The sequence below is a fragment of the Vicugna pacos genome, chromosome 17 (genome assembly GCF_048564905.1).
Source record: "Vicugna pacos chromosome 17, VicPac4, whole genome shotgun sequence".
Lineage (NCBI taxonomy): Eukaryota > Metazoa > Chordata > Mammalia > Artiodactyla > Camelidae > Vicugna > Vicugna pacos.
In genome coordinates this window covers 33,156,916-33,183,006 of record NC_133003.1, presented here as the reverse complement: position 1 = coordinate 33,183,006, position 26,091 = coordinate 33,156,916, and the positions used below count along the sequence as shown (strand labels likewise).

The window sequence follows — 26,091 nt, the reverse complement described above, 5'->3', positions numbered from 1 at the left end:
AATGTGTGGGCGTCCCCATATCCCCACGATGGCTGCACGTTAATTAACATCTTACTGGTCCTTTTTGATTGGAAACTTATTGGAGAAGAAAGGCAATTTCCCTTTGGAGTTGACTGGCAAGGTTTTTTTTTTTCTCTTTTGCCCTATGATTTGCCATTTGCCCATTATTAAATGCTTTCCTTGAAATGAAGAAGGAAGATGGGAGAGGAGTTAGATGAAACCGTGTTCTGCCAAGACAGATCATTAGCAAGATGTTAGTGGGAGTGATTCATGAAGATTAACTGATGTTAAGTGAATTCTTTCTAATGTGAATTTTAATTTTCATCTGGTAAGATGGTGGGCTGCCTTTAAAAAAAAAGTATTATGTGTTCTGCTTTCTGTTGCAAAAGAAATTTCAGTGAGTAAAGTTTCAGTTACGTAAGGTTGATAGATGATGGTTGGGTGTTCAAGTTTTACAGATTGGGATGTGCAGACTGTCAGTTTTCCTGACCCAACAAAGGAATGAATAGCTGCTTTCTCCATCGGTGACTGGCCAGTGAAAAACCATTCCAGACCCAAAGTCACTTTGATCTCCAGATGGTTTTCCTCGGCTACTTGTGTTTGAGGCCCGTTAGAAAATGAAATTCCATGCTCTAAGTGCTAATTAAATTAATTTTCTTCATTAAGAATCGATTTGAGTTGTCAGCTCAGTGGTACCCCACACCAGAAGTCCTATCTCATATGAAGTCTTTCTAGCTCAACACGTCGCTAAAGAAACTTGATGGGGAAGATAGTTCCTTTTCTCCTGTGTCATGGTCATGGCCTCGGTTACTTTCAATTAGGACCTACAGTAATTCAGTCTGTACACTCTTTCTTTTGAAATGATGTCTTAGTAAGTAAAGGGAAAGAACTTCGTGCCTTGCTTCTAATTGCTGCAAAGTTTTGCACAGCTAAACAGTGGAACCAAAATGATCCACCTACAATTAAAGCCTGAATCAGTAAGATACAGCAGGTTATATATGATGCAAGACAAAAAGATTGTAGAATAGGATGTCTTTATTCCCTGAGGATAATAGTCATTTTAGAGCATTAGTTACTCTTTTTAAATCAGGATGCTTACAGGTAATCTGTAGCCTATAAATAAATGGCAAGGTGGTATAAATAGTATGATGCTGTTTCAAAAAGAAAGAAAAAACTCACTTATATCTTAGGCACATTAATATGCATGCATAGTAATAGCTGCGATTATTAAACTGTATTTTAATTTTATATCTTTGAGGAGCTTTCTGTTCAAATGAGAAAAAAAAATATGATCTAAATTATTACAATATATCATGTGATCAGAGAGCCTGGCCTGCCAGAGAAGGATTCTGTACTGGAAACTGACCAATCGGGATTCCCACATTCTCAATGCCGCCCTGCCAGTGACTGCTGGCTAGCACTGTGGCTTTAGACAAGTCACATGGCCTGTTTTAGGGTCAGGGTTTTCATATACAAAATGAGATGTTCAAATATATGATCTCAAATATATGAATTTTTGTTTTTTGGGTCTTTTTTTTAAATGAGCCATGAAGACCTTCCTGTGAATATGTATCGATGAGCCCTGGGATGAACCACGTGGATAGATGTTGCCCCCTCCTTCTCTGGGATGCCTCCGTGTATTAAGGGGCAGGGAAACCTGAGAACTTTATGAAGGCTCTTCCTACCGGGAACTTGATTGAAATGAAGGCTGGGCGTAGCATGGGAGAATGAGAGCCCTGGCTGTGAACTGGACTGAACTCTCTAGGAATGCCTTTACCTCTCGTGTTTAAGTGTCCAATTCAGGGGTCCTCAAAGTGGGATCCCCAGATCACAGGAGGGATTTTGTTCTTGAGAGATATTCAGGAGAACCCAAAATCAATAGGAAAAGTCCAAGTGAACTATCACTTAAAAGGGAATTATCACTTTGCACAAATCCCGGAGTTATGGGCAAGTTGAGAACACACGGTTATTCAGATACCTGGACCTTTCACTTTGTTTTCTTCTGTACCTGAGAGCTCTGAGGCCACGTCTGGGTTTCAGACGATAGAATCTTCAGCTGGAGAATGCTCAGCTGTCCCTGAGAGCTCTGAGGCCACGTCTGGGTTTCAGACGATAGAATCTTCAGCTGGAGAATGCTCAGCTGTCAGTTACAGTGAATTTGCAACTTTTCAGAAATCATCGTTGAAACCAAAAGAGAAATCTTCCCCCATGGCTTTCTCGATTTAAATGCTTGGCCTCGTTGGAGAAACAGTTAGAGGTACCTAGTTGAAAATGCCAGAAGTGCTCAGTGCATCCTCCTACACTCTACCTGAACACATATCCCCCCCTTCAAGGTCCTCACCTTTCTTTAAGATCTTCTGTTGTTATGAGTGTGGACTCTGATTCCAAATAGAATCATGTATTTACATCCACATGTGCAACATGAGCTCGGGGTATTTTGAGTGCACGATTTAAAAGTGGAAAGATGGAGGTGAGGGCCACTAGCACTTAGACAGCTTTGACTGCAAAGATTTCTAATCCATTATTTCCCAGTTTTCCCCAGTTTGAGAAACCGGGTATACCCCGAGAGGCGGCTTTCCTGTTCTTCCTCGTCTACTCATTTAATCCTTTTTGTTATGAAACACTTGAAAATACTAGAATTTTTGGCAGGACATTTTAGGGGATTAAAATTGAACTTTTTTTTTTTTTAAGCGAGCTTTGGAAAACTGGAAAAAAAGTTTCTAATGTCATCTGTCCAGTGAACACACAATTTTTCTTTCAGGAAAATTGGCTTGAAATTTCCCTATGCTTCTTACCCCTGATGATTAATAATTCACCCCATTGATGCTAAATGGCTAAATGACTTAATTCCACATTCTTTAGGCTCGATGTCGATGTTGTAGTATACTTACTTGATTACAAAAATAATTTAGAGTCATTGATCAAAATCAGACAACCCAGTTTGGAAGAATTCAGGGTATACTGTTATATGCCACGACCCTTTGGTTGAGAACCGTTTGTCTATGGGCAACCTCAGTGTAGTCATATATGTGTATTATGTATGCAATGCAGTCTTTCTGTTTCCTATATCTGTGTATCAAGTTGTGATTTTTTTGAGTCAAGGACTGCTTTATTCTTCCTGTAATCCTGGTGAGCAAATGAGGCTCAGATCATGCTAAATAGTGGTTTGTTGAAGGCATGTATGGATATACCCATTCTCTCTGTCTCTCTCTCTTTCTCTCTCTATCTGTCTCTCTCTCTGTCTCACACACACACACACACACAAACCCCAGCCCACCAGCCATTCATTAATTTTTTATCCTCTAGGCTTATCACTTTTTTCTTTCATTGTTGTCACCCAGTGGCCAACATCAAAATGTCCAGCATGTGTCCACTAAATCCAGGGTAATGAAATGTTCACCTCAGCCAGAGAGAGCTCCCTTCTAAATATGACTAGGTAATTCTTCCCAACATTTTCACGTGAGAGACTAATTACTGCCTCACTTACTACATGACTCCCTCTTCCTGCTGACTCATCTCATAACTTCCCTTACGAGGAAAAAGAACAAATAAGTATACAAATTGGAGCATATCAAGATGGTGTTTTTCCACTTGAGCTGAGATCCCGTGGTTTCTAGCTGTGGTTATCGAGTGGTAGAACAAACATCTTCACTGAGCAAAATCAAACAACATGAAGTACTCCATGACTAGGGTTGATTTCACCGAAATATTCCCAAATGTTGGAAGGGTCTCTTTGAGCCACTGCTGTGGTTTCACGCAAGGTGGCACTTCTTTTTCTCCTAACTATTTTTCTTTTGTCTTTGATGGACTGCTTCATCACTTGTATGGTAGGTAGACTTAAAGACTTCACTTGTCCCATTGCATCATTTGGCTGCCACAAATTGGAATACTAACAATTATAAGATGAAAGAGCAGGCGTAGTATAGAAATAACATACTAGGAGGCTCAAAGATAGAATTTTATGGGGCGGAGGTGATTACAGGCATTGGGTGTTGTATGGTCAGGCCATCCAAGATGGCTGTTCTCTTGCTCTCCGCACATCCCCTGCTGGACCAGTCGCTGCGTCGCCTACATCCTACTCACCTGACTGAGCTTACCTCTTAATCAGCGAGCCTAATACATGCTTGCCCCAGTGCCAGCTAGCGATTAATCTTTAGATCAGAAAGATCAGGGGGAGGGTGTAGCTCAATGGTAGAGCGTGTGCTTGGCATGCACGAGATCCTGGGTTCAATTCCCAGTACCTACATTAAAAAATTAAAAAATAGGTAAATAAATAAAAGCCTAATTATATCCCCCTACCCCCCAAAAAAGATTAAACCCCACTATGATAGTTTATCAAAGGGAAGACATCTGCCCCATGGAAGTTGTTATCCGGAGGGGCTCTGAGTGACCTGCCTCTCAGCTGGTTTCCTTGGTAACTGATGAGCCAAATGGTAACCTCCCTCTGCCCTCTTCTGCCACGCTCCCCTGTGGCGAAGACCACTGCCACGTCCTGTCTGCTGTCTGCCATCATGGGCTGTTGTTCCAGGACCTTGTTTCAGACGTATAAGCTCACCCTATCCATTAAACTATTGATGTCTCTGTCCTTGACTCTGGGCTCTTTTTTCAGACTTGGAGAACTGTGGGGTACAGCCCAACAGGTCCAAAGACCAAAAATGTGTATTTCTTGAAGTGGACTAGGTCCTAATCATAATTAATCCCTCCTATTTCAGAGCCTCAGTTTACACATCTGTTAGATGAGCTGATAAAATTTGACACCTACCCACATCTGTTTTTCTTAATCATAAAAATAACAGCGGACATCATTGTGCTCTTACTCTCAGGCACTGTGCTAAGGGCTTCACCTGCATTTTCTCCTTGAGTCCACAGAAGAATCTTATCTGTCCCCATCTTACACAGAGGGGCTCACAGAGGTGGAATAATTCTTCGTCCACAAACCTAGTAGGTGGCGGAGCTGAGATTCTGACTCGGGCATATTTGATACCAGAATTTGTGTTCTTAACCTCCGCCTTCCATAGCTGCCAAAGAGGCAGTCATCACTTGTTGCAAGGTAGGATTTGTAGGATTTCTGGACCACTGGTCCCCGGCAGGGGCACCAGGGGACATACAGCAATATCTGAAGACATTTTTACTTACCGCAGCAGGGAAGAGGAGGGCTACCAGCATCTGGTGGATAGAAGTCAGGGAAGCTAAAAAGCACCATACAGTACGGGGCATAGACCCTCACAGCCAGGAATTATTTGGCACAAATTGTCCATGTTGCCAAAGTCAAGAAATCCTCTTTAAGCCCAGCCTAGAAATTCTTCTTTACCGCCAACCACAGAAGATAAATCAAAAGTGCCTGTCCTCGAGGGATAGTACCCTGTTTCTAGAGTTGTGTACACGAGTAGATATCAGTACATCTCTGTATTTAAGAGTCACTGGTGTTGGTACAAGACAGACCTAAGTTCCAACCCCTGTTCTGTCACTTTCTCTCTTTCTTTAGGGTCATCGTTGGCATGACCTCATGTTTCTCATCCCTCAAATGGGGATGGTCATTCCCTGTCTTGGGATGACTGGGACACAGTAAGGTGCCCGATTAATCCTTCTGACCATCTCTCATCATTGTCCCTTCCTTTTATAAACATCTCAGTCAGCCTGTGCTCTTACAGAGGGCCAGGTGTGCTCTTGGCTCCACTGTTAATGCTGGCAGGACCCACAGACTCATTCGTGGACTGGTGTTCAGGGTCATAAACATACAGGAGATGGAGTAGGTGAAACGCACCCAAGGAGAAGCAGCTATAAAGTGAGGGTGGCCCCGAGCGAATGCAGGAGGCAGGTCTGTGGAAGCAAAAAAAAAAAAAAAATCCAGGAATCTTGGCCCCTGGCCAAGGCATCAATTGAAGTGGACTCTCAGGGTTGGTTAGTTTTATTGTAGAATAAATTGTTGCTCCACAATGTAAATGGAAAATTAACTTGTGTAAGCAATCAAAAAAAAATCTCTGTGATTGTCTGTGCAAACATTCTGCTCAGATAAGTTGAGGATGTATGTAGTTTTCTTTCAAGAGGCCTTTTCTGGAACAGGCAGGGTGGGGAAAAGGGTACAAGTTAAAGAAGGAGGGAGGGCGGTCAGGTGGAGGAATTCCCTTGGTGGAAAGGCCCCTGAGAAAAATGTGTCATTGGAGAACTGCTGTACTGGGTTCATGTCACTTCAGTGAAAATGCAGGGTTCCAGGTAGACTGCTGAGAAGGTGACATTAAATATGCCCTTTTCCTGCTTTAAGAAAAGGTCATTATCGTCATGTGCATATTATTTATTTATTTGGGTCAGGGTGGGGATGGGATATATAATATAAAGTCCTGAAAGCTGGTGGGTGTTAAAGTACACACACACACGTACGTACACATGTACATGTACAGATGCACATTTATTTCTGTGTAAGTAGATACAGGAGACAGGGAGCAGGCTGACAAATGGGAACTGACTTTCTGCCCTGGTGTTTAGGAGAGAATCGCAGGGACTGTGGAAAACCAGAGGCCGGGTCCCCAGGGAAGAGGGCTGCCCCATTCAGCTCCAGCTGATCGCTGCTCTTGGGAACTTGAGTTCAGAGTGGCCAGATCTGAGAGAGAGCTTTTTTTTGTTTTGTTTTTATTTTTCCTAAGAGACACTGTGATGCGGATGTAGAGTTGGCAAACCAGGACCGGCAGGCTGAATCTGGCCCAGCTCCTATTTTGCTAAAGTTTTTTGGGGATGTAGCCACGCCCATCTGCTTATCGGTTGTTAGCTATGAGGCTTGAGCAGCAGAGATGAAGAGCTGTGACAGAGACGGAGACCACGTGGCCATCAGAGCCTGCCACATCTACTGCTTGGCCCTTTATCAAGTTTCCTGACCTCTGCTGTGGGCCCAATAAGATGCTTAGGTGGGCGGAATTAATTCCACCTCCAGGCCTCCAGCCTGCCATCGTGGGCCCCTCAGAGGCCCCTCCTGTCTCTCTGCCCTTGCTCACCCCTTCTCCCTCTGTTTTGGCTCTCAACAGAAGTTCCCGGTGACCACTTAGGCCGCTGGGTCTCAAACTTAAGCCTGTGTGCAGAATCCCCTGGGGGTCTTGTGCAAACCGCGGTGACCAGGCTCCTCCTCCAGATTCAGTATGTCTGGGTGGGGCCTGGGACTCTGCCTGGTCAACAGATTCCCTGGGGGAGCAGATGCCACTGGTCCAGGGTCGCACTGGACACCCAAGAGCTCAGACACGCCGTGCTGTGGGGGAGGCTGGAGCACACGCACTCGCTCCATCAGGCAGGTGACTGGATTGGCCAAGGGAGAGGAAGGGATGCTGTAGAACCCCGGGGCCGGACGCACTGAGGCCCTGCCTGGCCCCCACAGGGACGGGAAGCATTCTCTGCATCCTTAGAGTCCAGCAGAGTTGCTACGTTTCCTCACTTCGAAGAGCATCCAGGCCCCACTTCATTAGCCTGTAAATGGCTCTAACAGCATGGAAAGTGCTCAGTACCTCATTTTATTGCGCTTCGCTTTGTTGGGCTTTGCGGGTACAGTGTTATTGTTTTTGTTTTTTTTTTATAAATTGAAGATTTGTGGCAACCCTGCCTGGAGCGAGTCTGTGGGCGCCATTTTTTTCCAACAACATGTGCTCACTTCATGTTTCTGCGTCACCTTTTGGTAGTTTTCACAATATTTCAAACTTTTGCATTATGATTATGTTCGTTAGGGTGAGCTGTGATCAGTGATCTTTGACATTATTACCATTGCAAAGAGATTACACCTTCGCTGAATGCGCAGGCGGTGGTTAGTGTTTTTTGGCAGTAAGTATTTTTTAATAAGGATATATACATTGGTGTTTTTTTTTTTCAGACATAATGCTATTTGCACACTTAGTAGACTACAGTGTAGTGTAAACATAACATTTATAGGCACTGGGAAACCAAAAAGTTCATTGACTGACTTTATGGCGATCTTTACTTTGTTGCTGCAGTCTCAAAGTGAACATGCAGTATTGCCAAGCTGTGCCTGTATTTCCCGCATCCCCATGAAGAGGGGCTGTCGCTGGCCGAGTCTGCGTTCTCAACAAGGTCAGGAACGTGGCCATTAGTCCTGGGGCACCTTGTTCTTCCAGCTGCTCTCCTTGACCTGGTTAGTCTCCTGGAGGGTCAGTGTCGTCCCCATAACTGGCCAAACCCAGTGCGCCTTAACATGCAGATCAGCCCAAACCTGGGATGGATGGAGTCGGAAGAATGGATTCCACTGGCCAAATGGAAATTTAAAGAACAGCAATGAATTGGAGGGGGAAAAAAAAGAGGAAGCAGATTCAGAAGTTAGATGAACGCTAGTAGCTATTTTGATTCCTCCAAGCCTCAGTTTGTTTGCCTGTGATAAAGAATGATTGATGTAACCTTGAAGGATTGTCATGAGGGTAAAATGAGATGTTGTGAACGTAGTAAGTATGACCTATAAATCTGGCTTATACATCTCTCTACTTACGTCCTTATGGCGAGGTACTCCTGAGAGCAGTCACCTTAAGAGATTTCCCAAAGCCTTTGGACTGTCTGCAGGTAGCCCCTGGTGGCTCTGACTTGGCTCTGCCAAGGGGTCCCTCCAAGCAGCACCCCATCTTCTCAGGATGCATCTGGTCACGAGCAGACTCTAACCTTTCATTCTTGGTGTTTCTGGTTGCCAGTAACGTGGCACCCCTGACTGCAGCCGGCTGAACCCCTTCTGTGCATCTTGTTTTTGGCTAGGCTCCTAACAGCCCTTCCTTCTACAGCTGCCCCAGCTGTGATGAGCTGAGCAGTGAAGACTCTGCCAGCCTCAGCCCCCAGCAAGGCTCCGCGTGTGCCATTTAAGGGAAGAGGAATGTGCCCCTGCCTGATGAGTCAGGAGCTGCTCCCTCGGAGAAGGGGTGCTAAATAATTCACTACAGCAGCCCGCTCTGACATCCATCTGGGCCTGTCCCCCGGTGACCTCGAAGACACCCCAGCAGGGCTCCAGCTTGCATTGGTGTCAGGGGGAGCAGGAGGAATAAACGAGGCAGCAGGAAAATGTGCCCTGGCTGTCAGGGAGTCTGAAGGCCGTGCAGCTGGGGAGGAGTGCAGCCCGGGGTGGGGACTGATCCGTGGGCGCTGATGGCCCCTCCAGCCGGAGGGCTTTGGATCATGCCTCACTGTCCTGACTGATGCTACATTTGCCCTCAGACTTGATTAGCATTTTTAAAGAACCTGCTCTGTGCTTGGCAGCCGTACCTGTGTTTTCTCGTATAATCCATAAAGTCCATGAGACAGAGACTGTCACATGAGGCTCAGAGAGAAAAAGTGACTTGTCCCATTTCACACAGCTAATAATAAGGTGCAGAGGCAGGAGTTGCCCTTGGATTCATCCTACCTGACAGAGTGCCTGGTACCCAGAGGTCCTGGCCACCGGGAACCTCTCTCCCTCCTCCCGACACTGGCTCTCCTGGTGGCTCAAATGCCCCCATGTGAGGCCGAACACTGCCTGCTTCTCTGAAGGGAAGCAGGTTACGATGCATAAGTAAACCTCTGCCACTGCTTGTTTCGGCTGGAAGTTCAAGTTCTGAAGCCTTTTTTTTTTTTTTGTAGTTTGGACTCTGCCTTGGCCCAGTCCTCTGCTGAGCAAGATGGTGACTGGGAGACAGATGGTGTGCAAGGAGCTTGCTCCTTGGGGGAATGGGAGGGCCTTGAGGCAGAATTCCCAGGTTCTGCAGGGCCTCATTTAACCTGGGGGCTGAGGAATGGGAGCACAGGCCTGGAGGAGGGGAATGATAGACTGGAACCGAAGCAAACACTAGTGAGGCTTTTTCTCAGCCCAGAGAGCCAAGAAGACTTAGTTCTGTAGCTCCAGGAAGGTAATTTTGCATAATACATCATACGAGCAATCCACCTTCATAGCCACTCATTAAATGCACAGATCACCCCAGTGTGATGGCTGGGCAGGTCTCTGGTTTCTGTTTTACATATAATAATAACGGTACCTAACACTCATTGAGTCCTCCTGGTATGTCGAACACTGTGCAAAATGCCTTGTCAAGATTGTTCGAGCTCATATAACAAGAACAAATGTTACAGTCAGTTCTCATTATTCATGTTTTTCAAAGGAGGCATCTGAAAAACAGAGTTTAAGTAACTTGCCCGGTGGCACACAGACAGCAAGAGCCAGAGTCCAGGATCAAACACAGGCTTCCTGATTCCAATGTCAGGGCGAGTTCCATGACAGCAGGACTTTCTTTCAAACCACGATAAATTAGATCCCCTTTATAGCAAGCTATTTATAGATGTTGAAGAATATTTAAGATGAAAAGGCACTAAGGTGCACTCCAGCACGGTGGGTTGAGGGATATGTCTGCTCTAGCTATAAATCTCAGTCTTTCGTCTCCATCAGTCATCTGCCTGGTGACATTCACAGGTGTGACAGTCTCCCAGGGCGGTGATCAGCTTCTGCGGAAATTGCAAGCAAATGTTATGTGGAAATACAGGGCTGCAGTTATTCATAATTGTCACAGCCATGAATGGATCATCAGCTGTGGCAACTTGTGGTTGGCCACAGCATACACAGGACTGGCTGTGGGCCATGGGCACATCATTTGTTCAACCCATATTTCCTGAAGGCCTACTGAGTGCCAGGCACTGTTCCAGGCTTTGAAGTTAGGGTGCTGAGTGAAACTGACAAAAATTCTGTCCCCGGCGCCACCCCCCGCAACCTGCGATGTGGAGCTTGCATTCCAGGGCTCCGTAGGGAATCGGATCACATAGCAATGTAAACAAGTAGAACATACAGTGATTTAAGAGTGCCTAGTACTGGGTGTCAACTTCCAAATGGCATTGTAAGGAGCACAAGTAGACCCTTTAATTAGGGAAACAGTTGTTTGACTGCTGAAAGTTACTTACTAAAAAAACAAACCTTTATGGTTTCTAGAAATTGTCCCAAGGGTATGCAGCAGGTGGAGAAACCTGTTCAAGAAAATCTACTAAATCTTGGTAAGAACCGAGTGTGTGTGACATTTGAGCCATGACTCACTGATCTCCCCTGTTCCCCTCAATACAGATCAGTGTGATGGAAACGATTTTAGAGGAAGGCAGTCATGAAGGAGCGGCCGCATCTCCACCTAGATCTTGATCTTGGGCTATGGTTTCCCCCTGGGAGGGACAACCTCAAAGACTGGCAACACCCTGTCCCTGGACAGGAGCCCTACTTGAGTCAGATCAGACTGTGGAGCAATTTATGCCCCAAGGTATTGGTGAAAACAATAGAACAATCAGCTAACAGTTAGTGAAGGCTAATAGCTGGGTGTAATACCAATAAACATAGACCAGCCAGGTGCTCAGCTAGATTGTGCCCATGCCCTTTGAGAGGCAACATCAAAGGCTGCACATTATAGGGGAAACAGGCTTCACTCGACTTGTCTAGCTGGTCACTAAGCAAATAAGCAAAAAACAACAAGCTCCAGAAAAAAGAAGAGGGAGTCAGTAGCCAGAATTACTACAATGTATTATCTAAAATATTCAGTTCTCAAAAAGTATCATGAGTCATACAAAGAAACAAAGTATGATCAATACACAGGAAAAAACATAGGCAAAAGAAACTGTCTGTGAGGGGGCCTAAATGTCAGATTTACCAAAGACTTCAAGTCAGCTATTATAAATATATTCGAAGAACTCTAGGAAACTATGTCCGAAGAAATAAAGGAAAGCATAGTGACAATGTCTTATCAGATAGAGAATATCAATAAAGAGAAATTATTTTTTTAAAAGAATTATTTAAAGATTGGAAATTTTAGAGCTAAAAAGTAAAATAACTGAAATGAAAATTTCACTTAGATTTAATGTGGAGGAAGCAAGAATCTGCAAACTTGAAGGTAAATCGATAAAAGATTATGCGATCTGAAGAACAGGAGAAATGAGGAAAGATAAACAAGAGATATTATTAAATTTGAGAAATGTGAAATACCAGTAAGCATACCGACATATGTATGATGGGACCAGTTAAAGAAGAGAGAGGAAAAAGGAACAGAAAAGAAACTTGAAGAAATAATGGTAGAAAACAAAATATTAATCTACATATCCAGTAAGCTAATGCACTCCAAGAAAGCAAATGCAGAGAGAACCACACTGACACACATCAGTCAAAATGTTGAAAGACAAAGAGAAAGTCTTGAAAGCAGCAAGAAAAAACGACTAATCAGTTACAAGGGGACCCCAACAGAATTAAGAGCGGATTTGGCTGTCTCGGCAAAGACCTTCATAGTCCCTTAAAAGGTTAAACAGAGTTACTTACCACCTGACTCGGCAGTTCCATTCCTAGATACATACCCAAGAAAAGTGAAAACCTACATCCCCACAAAAACTTGGACACCACTGTTGACAATAGCATAATCGATAATTGTCAGAGAGTAGAAACAACCCAGAGGTCCATCATGATGGACATGATGAATGGATGAGTAAAATGTTATCTCCATACAGTGAAATATGTTTCAGCAATACAAAAACAATGAAGCTGTGTTCCAAGCTGCAGCATGGATGAACCAACCTTGCAAGTATTACACTAAATGAAAGAAGGCAGCTACAAAAGGTCACATATTACATGATTCCATTTCTGTGACATATTCAGAATCATTAAATTTCAAGAGACAGAAGGCAGATGGGGGTTTGCCTAGGGCTCGAGCTAGGGCAAACAGAGGATGTTTACTCATTGAGAAGGGGTTTCTTTTGGGGTTGGTAAAAGTGTTCTAAAATCAGATTGTGATAATGGTTGTACAACTGTATGAATATACTAACACCTGTTGAATTGTATACTTTAAATGGGTGAATTGTGTGGTTTGTAAATTGTATCTCAGTACAATTTTAAGAGCACTAAGTGCTAAGGAGAAAAATAAGGACAAAGTGTGGCAGTATTAGGATGGGAGGAAGGACAGTCTTAGATAGGATGGGAAGCCCTCATTTGGGTGACAGTTTTAAGACCTGAAAAGATGAGTAAGCCAGGCTGCTCTCTGCCGGAGGAACATTTCAGACAGAGGGAAGAGCAAGTGCAAAGACCTGGAGGCAGGCATGTGCCTGGTGTGTTTGGGGACCAGTGTTTGAGTGACAGCAGGGCAGAGAGTAGCAGGAAATGGTGTCAGAGACGCCATGAGAAGGCCTAGATCTCAAGGGCCTTACTTGGAGATGAGCAGCCTTGGTGGATTTTGAGAGAAGTGTGATATGCTCTGATGTTTGTTTTCAGAGAATCACTATGGTTGCAGTTTTGTGAATAGACTGAAGAGGGGCAAGAGTAGACTGGATAGAGGCGAGATTGATGGTGGGTTGCATCTCCATCTAGGAGAAAGACGGTGGTGGCTTGGAGCGGGGTAGACCAGGCAGAGGCGAGATTGATGGTGGCCTGCATCTCTATCTAGGAGAAAGATGGTGGTGAGACTTGTGAACATGGTGGAGTGATCTCAGATTCTGCATACATTTTGAAGACAGAGCCGACAGGGCTGGTCAAGGATTACAAAATACTCAGTGTAAGGGGTCAGAGAGTAAATCTGTTTGGCTTTGCAGGCCAGACAGTCTCTGTTGCAACTACTCAGTTCTGTTGAAGCATGAATGCAGCTGCAGATGATAAATAAATGAATGGGCATGATTGTGCGCCAATAAAACAGTATTTGCAAAAACACGAAGCAGACTGGAATTGGCTGGTGAGATGTGGCTTGCCAACTCTTGGATTAGATGTCAAAGGCAAGAGGAAGAAAAGAGTGAAGGGTAACTGGAAGGTGTTTGTTCTTAATCAGGAAAGATGGAGTTGCTGATAACTGAGATAATGAATATTGCAAATGGAGAAGATTTGAAGGCGATATTAAGAATGAAGATACGGACCTGTTAAATTTGAGAAGGCTTTCAGACATCCTAATGTAGATGTGACGTAGGCAGGTGGATCTGTAAACCTTGACTCCATGGAATAAGTCTGTCCTGGAGTCATCAACCTGGAGAAGGTATTTAAGACCCTGGACCAGAATAAAGAAGTGAATATAGACAGAAAAGAGTAGCGGTCCCAGGACTGAGCCCGGAGGTATTCCAGTGTTTAGCAGTCAGGGGGATGAGGAAGAAAAAGCAAAAGGGACTGAGGAAGAACAGCCAGAGGGTAGGAGGGAAACCAGGAGACTGTGACGTCCTGGAAGCTAAACTAAGAAAATCGGAGAGGTTAACTCCATCCTTGCCTTTCCTACTCACAAAATCATGTTGGAATGCAGATGAGCAGAGAGATGTCCTTACAGGAATAATCCTGTATTCCCTCTCATTTCTAGACAAGAAAAATCATTGACAAACTTTATTCATTCAGCCCATACCCATTAGCTGTCAGGTCACCGGCCACTGTCCTAGGTGCTTAGAATAGAAGGGTGAACCCAAAAAGTCTTGTCCGTGCCCTCACAGACGTCTAGTCTAGTTAGAGAGAGAGAGATTAATCAGGTAATCATTAACATTGAAGGATGGCCCAGAACCGCTAACCAAGGCTATAGAAACTATGAAACAGGAAACCAGTTCCAAAGGAAAGGACACACATCTCAAACAGTGGTACTGTCAGTTTTGTACAAAGGAATTCATCTAATCTGGATGACCAAAGAACCTTCCACATTTTCCTCTGTTTTTAATAATGAGTTATTTCCGACATACCACGCTGTGATTGGAACACACCTGGTTTTTGGAAGGATGGTTGAGAACCTTTGAATCAGAGGAAGAAATATGGACTTGGTCATCAGACCCAGGACCCCATCCCACCTGTGGTCCCTTGTGTCATTCTTTTGTCCCCTTTGAACCTCAGTGTCCTCATCTGTACACCAGGGGGTAATCAAAGCTACAGTTCGGGATTATGATGAGGACTAAATGAGATAAAGTGTGCAAAACACCTGGGATGTAAGTCCTTCTCATTCCTGAAGAAAACCAGTACGTCAGTTTGTACTTCTGTGACATTTGGTGTTCCAGGATAATTTTCCCGAGACAGATCTGTGTTGCCGGTTTGCTATTTTATGAGGCTGAGAGGTTTTGTTTTGTTTTTGTTTTTGTTTTGTTTTGTTTTCAGTTTTTTCCTGGGGTATCTTCCATTTTACTGGCATTCTTTCCCAAAAGAAGCATGCCGGAACTTGAGTGACTGCATTTAGAAAGTGCTGGGAAGCCAAATCATCCCTGTGCAGTCCTTGTGTGTTCTCCTGGTCCTTTACATAGACAGAGTCCAGTGTTTTATCCTGCTGTTTAATGAAAATTAGTAGTTCCAAAAAGCCGCTGTAGTAAGTGCAGCTTTCTTTATCTAAAACAAAAGTAACGTTTGCTCGCACGTCATGTCCCTTTAACAATATTTTCATGGAGCTGTGCAGTGGTGAGCACGTTTAAATCATTGATGCAGTTTTTAATCTTTGGGGAGAAGGGAGCAAAACCTTCAGCTGTCTTTCATTTTGATTTACCCATGCTTGCTTGTCCATATTTCTCCTTTGAATTAATGTAATTAAAAGAGGATAAAAGGCTGTATTGAAATTTTGTGCATTAGATGATTAGGATCAAGGATGATTAAAATGTATGACATGTAGCTGATTCCTAAGATGGTGGAAAAGAGAAAAGGAAGGCCTCGTTTTTGGGATTTAAAGTGTGTCAGGTGATTTTTCACAAGATACAGACATGTGTCCAGGGTCTGAGGGGCATTTATGATCATGGAATCGGATACAAATGGATATGAAAGAAGATGTGCTGTGGGGAGTGTCATCCTTCTGTTTATCGTGAACAATTTTATCATTTGTCGTTGAACCTGTCATTCTCCCTCCCTTCTCTGAAAACCAAGTGGGGAGTATGGTCTGTGCCACTATAGTATATCCTGTTATATGTGAGGTACCCTACAAAGCTCTTCATATAAAGTAACTCACCTAAGCCTACATACAGACTTTGGTAGATAGATGTCTCCATTCTATAGATGGAGAAACTGAGGCTTAGAAAAGGTGAGTGGCTGTTAATTACCAAGGTCATGCAGGTGGGAGGTAATACAGGTGGATTTGAATTCAGGTCTTTTTGTTGGGTCCCTTCAGTGACAATGTGCCACCCGTTTACACGAGGCAGATTATTTTAAGTCTGAATTGGAAAAGTGGTTAGAATCTATTGAGGAGAATCTCTTTGGAGCGTTCCTTTTATTTCCAAAGGCATTTCTGCCTTTGGGTGCCTTGTTTATCTTTACCTACAGTAGAGAAGCTTTACAAGTTTCATTTATTTTCTCTTTGTTTATGTGGGTTAGATGTTGCTCGGAAGTTAATAAAAATCGAGAATATTTTCTTTGTTTCCTCCCTTTTGGGGCAAAACAGATGCAACTTTGATCTCTAGTATTCATTTAGGACTATTACCATTTCTTTGATGATAAACATCCCTTTGTTTTAAGACATTATGGGTTTAGAAGCCTGTGTATTTTTTAAAAAAGGAATTTACATGCAAAAATAAATATTGACAGCTGTGGTGGGCATTACCAGGCCTCCTCACGGTTTCCTTTTCCTCCTCTTTCTGGGTAGACATTTCCCAGCCCCCTTGCAGCTGGGTGAGGTCGCGGGATTATTTGACCAGTTGAATTGATGTCATTAACCGCCAGGCTGAGGCACCCAGCAGCCTCCCCAGTTCTCTCTTCTATTGCTGTAACCTGGAAATGAAGTGTTAGGATCACAGACGGACGAGAAGGAAGCAACCTAGGTCCCTGAGTCACTGCTTGGAACAGAGGTGCCTGGCGAGGCTTTGGCCTTCCTGCCAACTTTGCAAGGGTGAGCCGTCAGTTTTCCTTGTGTTAAACCTCTGAGACCTGGTTGTGATTGTTACTGCATACTAGTCTAGCCCATCCCAACTGATACAGTAATTCTTTGTACGCCTCCTCTCCCTCATTTTGAAACATTTACTGACTTTTGAAATCTCACTTGAGAAAACCGCTCTTGAGTGGATTATTTAAAACTGTATAACTCAATCTCTCTCCTCTCTCTCTCTGTACACACATATCCATACATATGTACATGGTAAAAAGTTTCAAAGAATATATTCTTAAAAGTATGTTATATACTTACAGTATGTGTATGTGTGTATGTATATGTATTAATTACGCATATATACCTTTTTTAAATAAAGTAAACTGAAATGAACTTAAGCCCTTTATTAGATAAGTGGTTTGAAACTTTGATCATATCCCTCATAGTAATCAGGATGTCACGATAGCAGGGCCGGAAGGTGCTGATCTAAAGCAGCCAGGACTAGTGATGCCTTTATCTTTGTAAAGTGCTCCTAAGAGCAAGATGCTTCCATTGCCTTGAGTGACCCATGCCCGTTCTTACCATCTCAGGATTCAAAAGTCTTCCTGCGGGCCAAGTGCAGTCCCTCTTGAGTTCATTTAAAATCCATCCCTTCTTATTTTACACCTATGGAGATGGAGGTAAAAAATTGTTCATTATGACCGTCCTCATGACAGCCCTTCATCCCGGAGGCCGCAGTCCTTGTCATCACTTACGCTTCTCCCGTGTAAGCTAACCAGCAGTGAGTGATTCCATTACCCTTGCCCCATAATCCTCTAACAAGATTTTGACTAATGCTGGCTGGAATGGAAAGGTGATTTGATTTTCTCGCATGTACGAAGCGGGCTCTCTGTCATTACCTGCCAGGGTCCTGTTGGTGCTGCTTCGCCATCTTGTGCTCTTGCAGAGGAGTCTTTCAATTCCGCATTTGTGCAGCCCTCTCTCTCCAGCTAAAACTTGACCTTGGCACTTGGAGCACTTTTTTCACTTACAGCTTCTGGATTTTGTGTCATTAGTAAGGCCTTCCCCTCCATAACCTTGTTTTGTTTTGTTTTTTAATTTCAAAAAAAAAAAGTGTTTTTGACCTTCAGCATGATTCAGATCGCTCTTCCTGGTTTCTGATCGCCTCAGCCACAGTCAGTCTTGTCTTTCTTTTCTCTCTTCCTATGTACTGTATGCAGTAACGGTCATTTATGTAAATACCATATTGTGCGATCTTGTTTTTCTTTTTTAAATTCTTATTTTTTATTGAAGTGTAGTTGATTTCCAGTGTTAGTTTCAGGCGAACAGCAAAGGGATTCAGTTTTGCATACGCATACATACATATATATTTTTTCACTGTCTTTTCCATTACGGCTCATTACAAGAAACTGAATACAGTTTTTCAGGTTGTCAGGTCTTACATGCATTGCTTGTTCTTCCCTGCCCCCCACCCCCAAGGAGCTCGTTGTCACAAATGTGGAATTTCACTCTTTTGTGTAAAAACGTTGTGAGTTTTGTCCCTACTTATCACATCTCTGAAATTTCCAAAGTAGTTGTTGCTTCACCTTCTCTAATACCTAACAGCATATGTTCCCCAAATCCTGAAATAGAATGGTCTCTAGGATGAAAATAATTGTCACAAGGAATTCTCGATCCCCGGATTTTGTGATTTCAGTCATCTCTGCAAGGGTGGTGCCCAGATCTCCAGCATCCCCACCTCCAAGCTGCACTCACAGGGCACATGCTGTCAAAAGGATGTTGGCAACGTGATTTTGCAGCATCCCCCTCCTGATTGCAATTAGACCATCAAGAGCTCTGCGTGTGCCCATCAGAACACGCATCTCACTCTACTCTTAATTGCTTACTTCATTGTCTTCCCCTCTCATTTCTAAGCTTTTTTAAGGCAGGCCCCATGCCTTTCTTGGTCCCCATGATGTCCCTAAGGCCTGACGCAGTGTCTGACAAGTGGGAGCTCATTTAATGAGTGAGTGGATACATGAATGGATGGATGATGGATGCGCCCATCCTTCCCAGAAACAGAGTCGTTTTGCCCTACTCTCCCGCTTCAAAAGAAGAGACCTTGGTGCGTCTTGGTGGTGGTTCCTGCTTTCTTCCCGGTTTCAGTCACTGGAAAGTTGTCTGTGTTGTTTCATCTCACCTACATTAGGTGAAACTTTGAGTCATGCCCTAGGAATGGAAAGATTTGGCAGTCTTCATTTATCCACTTCCTCCTGCCTTGTGAACTTTTCTAGTCACCAACTCATTGGTGCAAAAGTAAACAGTGTAAGAGCATCCGTTCCACTACCAGTAGCTAACATTTCCTGAACGTTCTCTGTGTCCTAGGCTCAGCGGTCACTCCTTCACGCAGAGTATCACTTGATCGTCAAAATAGCTCTACAACGGTAGGCAGCCTTTTTTTTTTTTTTAACATAGATACTGGGGATTGAACCCCAGGGCCTAAGCACGTGCTCTACCAGTGACCCATACCCTCCTCCCAAGGGTAGGCAGTTTTATGGTCCCCTATTATAGATGAGAATCTCAGGCCCCCAATGCGAGAGTTAGCAAATGTCAGAGCCAGGGTCTGACCCCAGGTGCTCCATTCCAGACCCCGTGTCATATTGTCCCCTCTTAAGAAGTGGATAGTCACGTGTCAGATCTACTGCACATGAAGATGAGTCTCGTTTCACTCTCCCTGCACCAGCTTTCCTCTTCATTGCTTTCCTGTCCATCACCTGTGAGTTGCTCCTCATAATGCTCACAGGATCATGCCAAAAAGAACATCAGAGAGCAGTGGGGCCCATCTTCACATGAATAAGCAGGGGCCTAGAAAGTTGAAATGACTTGTCCATGGCCACACCAGAGTAGGGTGTCACTGTTCCACCTTGGCCATTGGTGGCCCCAAACTGTTATATTTGGTAATCTTCTTGAAGGATATTGAGGTCTGGCGGCGCCATCCGTCTCCCTACCTGCTCTGAGTTCTGTGTGATGGAGAGCTACAGCAGAGTATGACTCATCCCCTTGTATTCGGTTTCTATTAGTTAAAAGTTATTCCAGGTCCCATGATTTTCACCATGAAAGGTCTTCTGTGAACCAGGGAGAAGCAGTTTGAAAGAAGTTATTAAGCATTATTAATACAATTATATATAACAAAAGGCATAATTTAACCTCCCCACATTCAACAAAGAAATTCACTTGAAGCTTCAGGAACTCCAGCTGGAAGGGCAGAGCTCACCAGAGTGGGTTCTTCAGGCGGGGGAGGGTGGGCAAGGAGCCAGGCTGGCAGCTTTGTCCTCGGGCACACTTCTGGGCATGATGGAACATACCTGTCTCCCAGCCTACCCAGCCCCTCCCTCACCTTCCTCCTAGGGAACCCTGGCGCTTTGAACTCACAGGCATAGAGTCTAGAATATTGGCTCTTGCCTCTCCCCTGGTCCAGCATTCTGCAGAGGCAGCACTGAAAGGACAGTTGATTTTAAACAAAGATGACCACAGAAATACTCAGAGGAGAGATACAGTGGCTATCCTAGTGGAAGGAAAACCTTTGTGAGTTCTTCTGACCTCATCCAAAATATCAAAACTTACTTAGTGATATTGGCATTGTATCCATCCTCACCACCGTGCCAGTCAGTATTTTTCTGTCTATTGTACTAGAGCTCAAAGCAAACACCGTCTCTAGACCTAGTCCTTAGAACAACTCTTGGCACAGAGTAGGTGCTCAGACAGTATTTATGGAATGGAGGGGTGGTACAGATAAAGAAACTGAAGACCCCAAGAGTTAAAGCGACTTGCCCAGGGTCACACCTCTAGCAGGAAACAAAGCTAGGATTCGAACCCAGCACTACCCCATACTGTAGAGTTCTTTCTTCCTGATTGCTTGGTTAGACTTCTTTGTTGGTGCAGAAAGATGGAGATTTGAAACCCAAAGGTATTTCACAGAGCTCCCGACTGAGGTCCAGGAAATGTGAATTCTGGCCCATCCTTGCTGAACTCCCTGTGTGACCTTGGAAAACTCCCTTCTCCACTCAAAGCCTCAGTTTCCTAATCTGTAAAATGGAGAGTTGGAAAGCAGTGTTTTCTAAGGGCCCAAGTGTCCTCAGAAGCCCCTGGAAAGGTTTATGCTTTGTCATCTCTCATGCTGACTTGGAGCTGGAGTCAAGGGTTGACAGAGGGGTTGACTAATTCCACACCCAAGCGTGTGAGAAAAGCAGTCACTTGGGTTTTGTCTGTGGATGGGGGAGGAGGGGTGCAAAAATTAAAGGATGACCCAGTCCCAAAACAACAAATAGCCTGAAATGAAAGTTGGAGAGAGAGAGAAGAAAGAAAAAGAAAGTAGAGGCATTTGAAGGCTCAGCACAGCTTTTGGAGAGGGGGAAAAAAAAAGCCCTGATTCCACTCCTGGATTGGTGCAGCATATAATCGGAAACAGGCGCTCAGGTTGGTAACTGTGCCCAGATCTGATCTGCGGCACATAAGAGCACAGCCTCTAAAGAGGGGAAAGAAAAAAATAAAATAAAAGGCGTGTATCTTTAAAGCGTCTCTTCTCGTAGGTGATATTTTTGTGCTCCTTTGGAGACTGCGTTAGCTGGGGGCCTTTGCATCCTGCAAAGGTTTTCTTCCCCTCTTCCTGTCCTGGGGATTATTGACTTGGAAGGCGAGGCTAATTTACATGTAAATAAATCTCGGCGCTGGGCAGCGGGGACGGGACGTCCAGATGCGGTGACTGACTGGCTGACGTCACGGCCTCATTAGCATGCGGAGGATGCGGGCACTGCAACAGCGACTTCGGCACCGCCGGCAGCTCCGCCGACAGTTACTATTATTATTATTATTATTTTCTTTTGGCGGAGCTGCACATTTCCTGGTTCAGTGTCTTGGGCCCCGCAACCAGCTGACTGGTCGCCCCGGGGTCTGGCTCGGGATCAGTTAGTGACGCTGAAGCCGGAGTCTGTGACTTCCTACAGATTGTCGTGAAGAAGGGGAGTTAGACGAAACGGGGGTTCTGAGGAAGGCGATCGGATCCGGATCCGAAGGAGAGGGGGGGAGAAGTCACACTTTTCCCCCTGCGTGGTGGATCCGAGGAGGGTCTCTCTCCATCCAGCCATACTGTTTCCACGAGCGGAGGCAGAGCGGCTCGGGCTTGAGCCAGCTGCTGCCGGCTCCAGGAAGGGTCCAGATTTGGAGAAGGGCTTCCAGAAGAAGATGCGTTGGCTGCCTGCAGTCCTGCTTGCGTTCTTAGAAGCCAGACCCAGGGAGAAAGTGAACTGGGGCAATTGACAAGCTCAGAGGGTCTGGCGGAAGCTTCCACTCAGACTGGTCGTTTCACGGACCCTTGAGGTAGGTAAGAAATTTGCTCTAATTCACACGTTGAACAGCAGCATATTTTTTAGGGAGGATGAGAAAGCTAGATCTAGAGGTTTTGGCTAGGGGAAGAACATCGGGGCTCCGTTATCTTGGCCAGGCAGTGGCCCTTCTGCACCTCTTCCCTTTCTATGCTTATTAGAAAGCTCAATTGCAAAGTAACATTTCACAGCTCTACGGAGTCCTGAAGAAATGCTTAAGTCTCAGTGCCTTAGAAGCAGCTTTACCCTAAAAAGAAGTGCAGCTATCTTTAAAGAAATGATAATAATAAAAGGGGAGAGGGTTTAAAAACCCAACACACACCTGGCTGTGTTCACGGGCTGGAGTCATTTCAGCTCAGGATATCAGAAACCATTAGAGGCTCTGAAAAATGAAGACTTAGCCAAGACTTCCAGGTAAAGAAATGGCGCTGGAATTATTCAGGTTTAATTTTAGCCGATGTTTTCAGATTAGAAATGGTGACAGAGCTCCAGTACATGACCGCACAGCCGGGCTGAGACACATGACTCAGTGCGTTCTCCACGTTGGGTTTCTTGGAGGAGTGTTCACAGTGAGCTCTCCTTGCTCTGGGTTTCCCCCAAGCCGATCGCAGCATCACTAATCTGCCATGGAGGTCTCAGGATGAAATACAGATTTTTAATCCCATTATTCTCTGTTATGTGATCTTAGAATATGCGGGGGTCTGTGGGACCTTTATGAACCATAAATAACCCTGGTTGGGCCATATCACACTGGGATAAGTGATCCGTTCCAGCTGTGGTGCCATCCGCATGGTCCAAGCATGGCTCTTGTATAACTTCGCCTTGTACATGATCCCACCCCCCCTCCCCCCCGCGAGAGAGTTCTGCTTGTAGTCAGTGCAGCCATGGCCACAGTCAGGGGAGGGCCCCAGTGTGCTGAGTGTATAGACAGGGACTGTCATGTATTGAAGCTGCAGCTTGTAAGGCTGCAATTTGCTTTGCTTGAATCTCTCTTCCCAGAGAGTTTTAAACCATCTCAGAGACACTTCAACTAAATGAAGCAGCCTGGCCTCCTTGCTGGAGGCTGAACTGGCTGCTCTAATCCTGCTTGCCAGAAGGCTTACTGGCTGCTGATGGCTTTCACAGATGGGTCAGGATGAGTGTCCCCTTGGGCTCCAGAGTAAGTCACAACTTGGACGGAATTACTGTATTTTGGAAATTTGGATTTTAATGCCTTCTTGAGTGCTTGTAAAGGTTTTGCCTTTCCATCAACTGCTCTTTCCCCTTGGAAATTTTTTTTAATGTGAAAATTAAAACATGTTGGCTCCATCAGGCATTACAATCTGTTAACAGTCGTGGGGCCACCAGAAATTGTAAAATAGCATTGTTTGAAATGGTGGATTTGTAAAGGTTTACCGTGCAACACAGAGGGGGAAAAATAGAAATAGTGGAAGGAAGATGCAATCGTGGAAGCTTAAGGAATGAGAAGGGAATTTAGAGATTCGGAAGTAGGGGATGATGTTTAGCAAGGCCTCAGGTTCTGGATTCAGAAAGAGGTGAAAATACTTAGAGCTATGTTTCTGAATATTGTTTCCTGTCTCTATAATGCAAAGAGCAGTAGAAGCACAGGGCAAGGTGTAAGGATTTGATGAGATGGCACAGCAAAAGCACCTAGCACGGTGCCAGCCGCACAGTGAATGTTCGGTACTGGTTAGCTATTACTGTTGTTCTCATTGTTACCTTCTTCCCATTATGATTATAAACATTATTGCTAAAAAAAAAAAAATAAATAAGACAGTCCCCTGAAAAGGCAATATGCTTACATCCATTTGTCTGCGAAGAGGTTTAGCGAGCAGCAAAGGTGCCCTCTCCAGTCCCACTCAGAACTGAATGAGTTGACAGAATAAAGTGTGTTATCTGGGCTACCGTATTTTGCAGAACTGAAAGTGACCGGATGGTATAATGAAAAATCATAATGCGCTAGCTGGGGGCTCAGGCCCCCTGAAGGAAGGCCCCCTGTTTGGGCAGCTGACAAGTCACATGGAGAACGCTGCCGGGTCCCAGTTGGAATTGACGCATTTCTGGTTTTCCGTACACGTCTCTCTTCTGATCCGACGTCGCGTGTGAGAGCTCTTCCTTTTTGGCTTTCTTTGCAGTGCAGACACTCAGCACTTTCTTCTCCATCCAGGGAGGCCTTTGAATGTGGGCTTCATCCTACCGGCTGGCTCCTCAGAAGTTCCAAGGATTCCTTTGCCACCGAATGGGTGACTTTAGCTTGTGGGTCAGCTGTTAAGGGAAAAGAATGGGCCTCCCTTCTCCACCTGTGCATGAGCCAGCCCTCTGCCCTTGATCTATGTCCGCTGACCCAGTACATCTTCGCCAGCCATGCACCCTTCCTCTTTTCCTGCCAGCGAGCATGCCATTGGATACTTTCTTTACTATGCACATCTTTTTTAAATTTTTTTTTAATTGAGGTATAGTCAGTTTACATCTTTCTTTTAAATTTGGGTGAACTGGAACTCCAATGCAGAGGTCTGAAGGACAAATTGAGAATGATGAAAGGAGCCCGAGGAGGAGTCTAGCATAAAGCTCTTTCTCCCTAGAATGGGGAGTTGATCACTCCAGGTCGCCATTCGTCTTTGGTCAAGTTGTGTGTTGCATGGAGAATCATAGTCATCTCTTGATGGCGGTCCCCCTTCACTGCCTCCTGATTGTATGTGTGATCTTGGGAGAGTAGCCTGACCTCTCTGAACTTTGGTTTTCTCATGTAAAAATTAGAAATTGTGGGCTTGCTGGGGAATGGTGGCTTCACTGCCCTCACCCAGTTCCTGGCTCCTACTAGACGTTGTGCTTTCTTCCCTTCTGGTGCAGGTGACTGATATTTCCCGTTGAACATCAGCCTGGGAACCACAGTGGGTAGTCGTTTTAATACTCATTCCGCAGAGGAAACTGAAGGCCAAAGAGGGAGTGGAACTTAGCCTAAATGACACAGCTGGGGACAGATCCTGGTCCCAGATCTCGTGCCGCTGTTAACCACACATTGATGGCGGAGGCTCTGTGTTTGAGCAGGACCCTTAACCACCCCTTGGTGCTGCTGGCCTTGAGTGAGCAGGAACCTTTTTCTTCAGAAGCCCAAGTGATAGTCTTCTGTCTTCCCTGTTGTTGTCAAATGCCCAAGAGTCAAAATGCTCTGTCCCTCAGGCAGCAATTCTGGGTGGCATTTGGGTGGAGGCTTCCCTTTTGTGCTTGAAGATGCGCGAAAACCTTTCCCTCTTCACTCCCTCCTTGGTAGTCGTGCTTATAATCAAGCCCGGCTGGTGACCATGAACTCTTACAAACTGAGAAGCCTGAGGACTTGGCATTGGCAAAACCTGTCTTCCTCATTGATGCTGTTGGCTGATACTGTCACTTGACAGTAACTTGAAAAGAGTTTTAGTGAAGCGTTCTCATTTTTTGTGTCTTGTCCCTGCGTGTGTACAGTTGGGCACGTGGGTGGGTGGGGGTGGTTTGAACCAAGCAGGGGGAGAAAATGTTGGATCAGATCAAAGATCACACTGCGTTTCCAGCATCATGAGTCTCCGCAATCTCCACTGAGGACCTGGCCAGTTGAGTTTGGAAACTTGGCTTTCTTTTCTCCCTTTGGCGTGTTATCTGAGCAGTTCTTTGTTTAGAGTCTGAAACCCAGAGGCCAGCTTCTTCCGTTATTTCCCTGGGGACAAGGCAGAGGGAGAAAGAAGCAGGGAGAGAGGCGGGGAGGAGGCGGAGTGGGGGGAGGTGGAGGGAGATGCGCAGAGAGATTGGATGGAGAAGTTAGGAGGAGGAGAGGGAGGGAAGACGGAATGGGGAGACAGCTGGGAGAGTATCAGAGCCATCTTCAAACCACCATGACAGCAAAGCTGAAGTTCTCTTGTGTGAAGTCACCACTCAGAAGACAGGCACCTCTGTTCTCCTTCAGCTAGAAATTCCTCTCTCCATCTGTCCTGCAGAACCCACGGTGCAGCCATTTCAAATTCTGCAGC

General features: G+C 45.0%; 1 protein-coding gene across 10 annotated transcripts in view; it reads left to right on the top strand.

Annotated features, from left to right (window-relative positions):
• The window catches only part of PRICKLE2 (prickle planar cell polarity protein 2), a 357,036-nt gene that overhangs the window by 221,487 nt on the left and 109,458 nt on the right, over positions 1–26,091 (top strand). Inside the window, exon 1 of one of the 10 annotated variants that reach the window (XM_072941622.1) lies at positions 21,549–22,088. The exons of the other annotated variants lie outside the window; for them this stretch is intronic. The gene's annotated coding sequence lies outside the window, so the exon portion shown is untranslated. Of the gene's footprint in view, positions 1–21,548; positions 22,089–26,091 lie in introns of those variants that run through there. 10 annotated transcript variants of the gene reach the window in all.